General features: G+C 43.4%; 1 long non-coding RNA gene across 1 annotated transcript in view; it reads left to right on the top strand.

The window, feature by feature from the left end:
* The window catches only part of LOC110302803, a 45,817-nt gene extending 40,373 nt beyond the window's left edge, over window positions 1-5,444 (top strand). The window contains exon 3 of the long non-coding RNA XR_002378843.1: window positions 4,787-5,444. This is a non-coding gene — a long non-coding RNA (uncharacterized LOC110302803). The remainder of the gene's footprint in view (window positions 1-4,786) is intronic.
* The last annotated feature ends 2,775 nt before the right edge of the window (window positions 5,445-8,219 follow it).

The raw sequence follows: 8,219 nt of genomic DNA, 5'->3' as shown, positions 1-8,219 counted from the left end.
TCAGCTATTAAAAAGAATGAATTTATGAAATTCCTAGGCAAATGGTTGGACCTGGAGGGCATCATCCTGAGTGAGGTAACACAATCACAAAAGAACTCAAAAGATATGTACTCACTGATAAGTGGATATTAGCCCAGAAACTTAGTATACCCAAGATATAAGATACAATTTGTAAAACACATGAAACTCAAGAAGAATGAAGACCAAAGTGTGGACACTTTGCTCCTTCTTAGAATTGGGAACAAAACACCCATGGAAGGAATTACAGAGACAAAGTTTGGAGCTGAGACAAATGGATGGACCATCTTGAGACTGCCATATCCAGGGATCCATCCCATAATTAGCCTCCAAACGATGACACCATTGCATACACTAGCAAGCGTTTGCTCTTCTGGCTTTTATAAGAACACTTTTCACCGGATTTGGAAGCCATCGGCTAATCCCGAGTTATCTCGTTTTGAATTTCTTATCTATGTCTGCAGAGAAGTTTCTTGAAAGCTAAGTTCACATTTACAGCTCCCAGGGATTAGAACGCAGGCCACCATTCAGTGCATCATATCTCGTCACAGCCAGGTCTCCTTATTTACGGAGGGAGACCTTTTATATGATAAGCTAGTCAGTGAAACTCCTATGTGCCTTAAAAAGTTACAGTGGACTTTCTTTATGTATTAGTCAGGTGTCTAGAGTCACAGGACTTACAGAATGAATACATGAATACACACACACACACACACACACACACACATACACACGGGGTTTATTGGAATAAAAGGCTGCAGTCCAGCAAATCCAACAGTGGTTTGCTGCAGTGAATGGAAAGCCTAGTCGGTCTAGTAGGTCTAGTAGGTCTAGTAGGTCTAGTAGGCACTCAGTCTCTAAGACCTGATGTCTCAGCTGCTCTTTTGTATCCGCTGGAATCCCAAAGAAGCCGTCTCCAATGCTAGTGAAGGAATGGATGTGCTAGCAAGGTGAGGGAAAGCAGGTGAGAAACAAAACCCTCCTTCTATGTCCTTCCATAGACTTCCAGCAGAAGGTATGGACCATATTAAAGGCATGTGTCTTTCCACCTCAAGATCCAGATCAAAGGTATGTGTCTTCCTACCACAAAGGTCCACACTAGAAGTGGACTACCCAATTCTAGCCAAGCAGAAAATCTCTCACAGATGTGCTCTCCATTTCTGGGCTAGAGCTCATTCCAGATATAGTCAAGGTGACAATCAAGAATGGCTATCATGCTTTATACGTTAAAACAAAATCCCTTGTTGAGATAGCCTTTAAACCCTGCACACGTTCACGACCTCACTTCCTGCCTCCCTGAGCTCTGACCACACAGATCTGCTGTTCCTCCTGAAAGCCAACACACTCACATATGCCTTCCCAAGCTCTCTGCTCCCACACCATATTGCCGTCTTCGTCATAGCTCAAACCTCATCTTTTCAGCGATGGCTTCCCAGAGCACTCAGTCGAAGCTGTGATTTTCCAGGTTCCCTAGCTCTCACTAGATTGTGTATTTGTTTTGTAGTTTATTTCCGTAATCCAGGATTATAAAACTTTTCCTCTTCACTGTGCTATTTCTTGCTGCCTAGCCATTGCAGAAGAGTGAAAATGTGCATTTGTAATAGAAAGTTCTTTCTAACATGCAGCGACTCCACGATGACGTTGTTGCTCAGGTTGTTTTCCGGAAGCTGAGGTCCAAAGCTGAAAGCCAAAAAACATTGGACAGCCCAAATTTTTAAGTTCAAGGAACTTTCCAGAAGCTACTAGACATTGAGCTCATTGACACCCATGCAGGGATTTCTGAAAGGGCCCTAGGCAGCTCATATACCCCATCTAAAACTAATCACCCCTCACATCAGATATATGGTATGAAAAGTATATTATTGTAAGGGAGAAAAGATATTATTGTAGTTCAGTATATTGGTAAGAAAACATCACTTTCCATATGCCAGTAACCCCTTTGTAACATTAAGTGACACAGACTGGATGAACAGTGTTCCCCAAAGCCCTATGTTCAAGCCCTAACTTCCAATATAGTGGGTGTTGGAGATGGGGTCTTCAGAAGAGAACTGAGGTTTAAAGATGCCATGAAGATAGGGTCCTATTGATGGGATTCATAGCCTCACAAAAACAGGGAGCGATCGAAACACCTTAACAAGGTAGCACTCTGTAAGCCCGAAAGATGGTCCTCACTGGACCCCCAAACATGCTGGGACACTAACCTCAAACTTCTAACTTCCAGGGCTGTGAAATTTAAACCTCTGCTATTTAAACCACCACCCTGGCTGTGACACTCTTGTTATCTTGTCCCAACAAGAAAGGCATCCCCTTCTCTAATGACTTGGATTTTTTTTTTAATCTCTAATATTCTGTTTTGTTCTCGAGGCAAGCATAATGTGGTAAGACCTCTTGAAGAATGTTCTAGAGACCTAGAAATGGCACATCAGCCTTTTTGTGTCTCTCTCTCTATTCTGGGGGGAATAGAGGATGCTTGGTGGGTGTAGCCTTAGATTTCAGGGTCTTTGGTAAAAGGACACTGCTTACTTATTACAACTAAAGGGAAGCATCTTGGTAGAAGAACCGCAGGAAGATAAAATGCCCACAGTACACTACGATATGACTAGAAAGAAGACAGAACAAGTCTCCATTTATCCCAGTCCTCTGAGGCCCTAGAGTGGTACACAAGACTTTGGAAAATGCTGAGGTTTCAAGCAGTACCAACATAAAATAAATAGTTGAGCAGGCATTCTAAGGGCCCCTAGGCCACGTTAAGGGATGTTAACCAGGGGGCGTGGTTCTAAAGGATGAAAACTGAGAGTGGCCATTCGCATAGAAAAGGCATATATGGCGCTTGCAAGGAGATTGCCACTATCATTAGATAGAATCAGGCTGAGCCAAAGGGAAGAGATGAGGCATGTGCCCAGGATCCCTGGAATAAAAAATAGGTTGTCTCAGGGTCATCTCTGGCCCTCCACTCCAACCTCACTGGGGCTACAGAGAAAGTCATCTGTGTGGGACCAAGAACAGAACTGTCAATCAAGTCTGACAATAGGGTCATGGAAAGGAACGGTCATGTACACTCTGAAACAAGAGTATCCACATCACCTAGGCAACTAGAAAGTTATTATATCTGCCCAAGAAGTCGCTGAAGGAGCCCTTCCCAGGGGGAAGGGAAATATGACATAGCATAGTTGGAAGCATCAAATGAGAAAAATAAAACTTCAGAATGGTATCACACTGAAGAGAACTGGATCCTTCCCATATACCTTATCACGGATTTGAGCTTCAAAACAGGTCTGTGGAGCTTCTGTATGGCAAAGACACCATCATTTGGACAAAGCAGCAAGTTATGGAATGGGTAAAGTTTCTACTAACTAAGCATAGGATTGAGGGCTAATATCTAAAATATATAAAGAACTAAAAAAATGGATATCAAGAAAGCAAATAGTCCAATTTAAAAATGGGGTATAGATCTAAACAGAGGAATCTCAAAAGAGGGAACTCGAATGACTGGGAATCACTTAAAGAAATATTCAATATCCTTAGTCATCAGAGAAGTGTTAAAACAAACTACCTTGGGATCTCATCTTACACCAGTCAGCATGGCCATCAACAATAAAGCAAATGACAGCTTATGTTGTCAAGGATGTGGAAGAAATCCATTCGTTGCTGGTGGAAGTGTGAAGTTGAACAGGCCTTATGAAAATCAGTATGGCAGTTTTCAGGAAGCTGGGAATAGATCTACCTCAAGATCCCAGCTTGTCACTCTTGGGCATATACCCAGAGGATGCTTCATACTACAACAGAGACACATGTTCAGCCATGTTTAGTGTTGCTCTATTTATCATAGCCAAAAATTGGAAACGGCTCAGATGCCCCTCAACAGAATAATGGATAAAGAAAATGTGGTAAATTTACTGGAGTATTACTCAGCCATTAAAAAAAATGAAATCTTGAAATTCACAGGTAAATGGATGGAACTAGAAAATTATCATCCTGAGTGAGGTAACCCAAATCCAAGAAGATAAATACGGTTTGTAATTGGTTATATGTAACTGTTAGCTATTAAGTCTTCCATATGCAAGTGATGGTTCATATAACCTCAGAGGATGGGTATAAAGTCACGGAAAGGGGATGGATGGATCTCCCTAGGAAAGGAGAGACAGAAACATCTGGGACTTGATGGCCGGCATCCAGGCAGAGTGAAAGAATCTGAAACGTGACATGCTTGACATGAGCCTCCCTCGGCAGAAGCATTGGTGCGGGTGGGGACACACATGTGCACACACAGGCACACATGCACACACATACTCACATACGTGCACACACATGCACACTCATATGCACGCGTGCACACACTCATGCACACATATGCGCATGTGCACACACACAAGTAGAAAGTATCTAGTAGTCTCCCTACTGTTTCTAAATTCGGAGTTTCTTCATCACTAGGTGGCCCTCTCAATGAGCCTCTTACTGACCCAGTTGTTGCTGTCCTGAACACTGTAGCTCTCTTTTTGCTTTGCTGCTGTTGAGTTTTCTCCCTGGTAATCATCTTTCACGTGCTAAATGCTTGGCTTACTTATTTTCTCCTTCCTTTATAAGAGCCAAAGTCTGCTTTGTTTATTTCCATGCCCTTCCCTCCTGGAGTGCTTTCAAGCACACGGGAATCCACGATACAGGGTTTATATACAGGCAAGTGTGGCTGATCAGGGAAATGGCAGTTTGTCTGGCAAAAATGAAACCTAAGACAGACTCACTAGCTAACATTTGTCATCTGTTCTGCTAGGAGGACATGACTAGAAGGGCAGAGGGAAAAGAAAATCAGAGGAAAACAGTCCGTTTTAAAACAAGCCGTTCTGTCCCCACACGTGGCTGCCATCATTTCCTCCTCCATAAGCCCCTAACATCGTACCCAAAAGCTGGGAGGCACACAACCTGAAGCAAGGAGATAGGCAGTCTGGAGTCTCCATTTCAGTCTCAGCATCCTCATTTAACACGACGAAATAGCTAATACATTCTGTGATTCGGGAATCAGAGGCTGCAAGCTAAGGTCTTACATAACAGGTGTGGCCTCACTTTCCTACCCCACAGTTCTAAAAGAAATGTTATTGTGGGTACCAATCTGCGCGAATAACGCTGCAGAGATGGACAGTCGGGGCAGGGAACCTGAGACTCTCCAAGGAGGCAGAGCAAAGCCTTTGCCTTCAAAAAGAGACAGGAGAGGGGTGCAGTTTTGCTTTCAAGCCCCAAGGTGTTGGCCTTTGCCGTAAGGTAATCTCTTTCTTAGAGCGCCACCTACTGGTGCAGGGGTTTGCAGCAATGCCTAGCCTCGGCTTGTACAAAGAACCTGTTCTCGACCTCAGTGTGTTTTAGAAAGAGTATTACATGATATTTCAAAACAAGATCTCTCTCATGAATGAGGTTTCTATTGTAGCTTTACTATTAAAAAATAGGAAGAAGAGCTTTCTGGGCCTTAGTTTTTATAAGAAACAACAGGTCTTTCCATCTGTCTTCTGCTTTACAAGGCTTCCTTGACTTGGTAAGGCAAGCATATTCTTGAAGGGTCATGTGTGCTAGCCAAAGCTAAATAGGGAGATTTACATTTTAATTGCAGTGAGGGACATCCCGCTTTAAGGAATCCCAAGGGTAATCGAACATTTTTCTAAAGTCAAACAAGCTCTCCAGTTATGTTTGCTTTGAAACTCAGCCTGGCCTTTAATTTGCTCCAAATTCAGGTCCACCTGTTCTCATAACATGGGTTCTGGTCAATTTTAAACGACAGCGTTTCACTCACACCCTCTTAAAAAAAAATAAAAAAAAAATAAAAAAAACAAGCCGAATAGATTCCAAGTCCATTCCGAGCTGGCAGCGAAGCCCGTGGAAGAGACTATTTATGAGGTGTTTTGCCTGCCTGGATCTGGGGGGTTAAGGAAGGAAACAGCCCACACAGGCTCCACGCTCTTGTCTTGCCCAATCATCCCTGGCTTGCCACATGATGTCCTCAGCAGCTACCCCTCCAGGGTGCTAAAATTACTGTTTAGATTCCCTGATGCTGCCAGTTTATCCCCCAAAGTAATCGAAGAGTTTTGTGTAAGACACATAAGGAGGTTAGTAACGAAGAGAGGAGGGGCTTAAGTAAAAAGGATTACATCTGACTCCACTGTGGACCAGGCAGGGAAAAGGCATTCGAAGAGACTGTGATCCTGGTAACAATGTTTCGCATGTCACGCAAGATCATTTAAGGCCAGCAGCCTTAAAAGATGCTATTAGATACTCTTTTCCAAGAAAAGATGGCTCTGGGGAATTCCAATGATCTTAAGTGTATGAGTTTGCATTGTGAGTAAATCAGAGAGAACTGAATTTAAATCTCAGCTCTACTTCATTATCCTTTAAGATGCAAGGGAAATTATTTGTCCTCTGTTGCTCCATCTTCGCAATCATAAGATGGGAAAATAAGAACACTTTGCTGGGTAAGCTGTCAGGACAGAGGACGCAGCAAGAGTACTTGGGAGACCTCCAACGTGGTGATAGCTATTAACAATAATGACCCAAATGTCAGATTCTTCAGTCAACACTGACAAGGACATTCAAAGGCCAGGATGACATAGTAGAAACGGCACTGAGTTAGACTGGGAGACTGATGGCTTTGTCCACCAATGCAAAAAGACCATACCCTTACTACAAAGGGAATAAGACATGGCCATGATGAACCAAGTATGAGTGACCATAGTTCAGGAACATAGACTCAGGCTACCCTCCAGATGCCATATTCTACTGTAGAAGTGGTCACATGAGACTGTATTTGCTACAGAACAAAAGGACATCATAAACCAAGGAATTTAACAGACCTGGTGTTGGGGACCACAGGTAGGTGGGTTACAGCAAAGCAGAGAAATATCTTCTAAAGGCCTTAGAGGCTATCCAGTGGCATCTGTTAGTATATCCTAAGGACTTATCTAGCAGTCACAAAGGGTGTTGGATCACACAAAGAGGTGGACAATGGATGGTTCTTTAGAGAGCTAAGACAGGTCACAATAATTTTGGCTCTGGACCTGCAACATTCCAACTCTTCACAATGACTCCATCAGACTTGTAGAACGTTTAACACAGGTGTAGCATTTTTTTTCTGGGAACATCGCATGCCCCAGCTCTGTTTGAAATTGCCTGTGACTCACAGCCAGTCCATTGGTTCCCTCTGGTCCTCATTCTCCTCATTTCCTAGATAAAATCACAATGGTAGCCAGAGATCTGTGGCTTTTATAAATGAAGATGAAGGGGGTTGGAACAATGGATCCGTGATTGACAGCAATCAACGCAGAGGACTCAGGTTCCATTCCCAGCATCCACGTGGCAACTCATAACTGTTTGTAACTCCAGCCCCAAGGGGTCCAGTGCCCTCTTCTGGTCTCTGCAGGCACCAAGCATGCATGTGCTACAATACATATGCAGGCAAGCCCTCATACGCACACATGAATTGTTTGAAGTGGCTTCCCAGCTCTGAGCACTTGAAATACAGCAATGATAATTCCTCAGACCCCAAGAAAAGCATTTCAATCTAAACTCCACTGTATTTTCCCTTCCATTTGCAGTGCCATAAATATGTGCATGTTTTAAAGAAGGCCCTCTTGTAAATTGTTACTAAAGGTTTGGTTTGAAATGAGATCGGGGACTACAGAGTGCGAACACTGTCGGCCCCATGGAGGGGCCCTTATGGGCTCTGTCACATCCTCTCTCTATGGAGCTGGGAGAGCTACAGGTTTGGTGCACATTGGCTTTCCCTATGGAGCAATTTCTTGGATGGAATTTAGGCAAAAGGGGGAGTTGCGAAGGAAACAAGCAAATATTCCCCAAGGATCCGATTTTAACCATCACCATGTACCTCTCAAACTGCTAAAAATGACACGTAGGGAAGTGACCTTGTAATGAAGTCAGAACAGCAATGTGAGGTCAACCTAGAACGGAAGTGACTTCTAGAAAGGAGACTTATGACTTGTTTGATGGCTTTTATTGGTTCCTTGGCTTCGTTGATGGGGGATGGGTACATCACCAACAGCTGCACAGTAGGATTTTGTTTTCCAGGAAAGGTTGGTGTGGTCTCACTGACAAGTAAATTTGAAGGCCTGTCCCTTTGAGAACGTCATAAAGCCCAGCTGTAGACATCATATACTAACCCTTCACGAGTGAAGTAGAACAAGACAGGAGTTTCTAATGAAATCTAA

The sequence above is a fragment of the Mus caroli genome, chromosome 10 (genome assembly GCF_900094665.2).
Source record: "Mus caroli chromosome 10, CAROLI_EIJ_v1.1, whole genome shotgun sequence".
In the NCBI taxonomy this organism is placed as follows: domain Eukaryota; kingdom Metazoa; phylum Chordata; class Mammalia; order Rodentia; family Muridae; genus Mus; species Mus caroli.
This window is presented reverse-complemented; position numbering and strand designations above follow the sequence as displayed.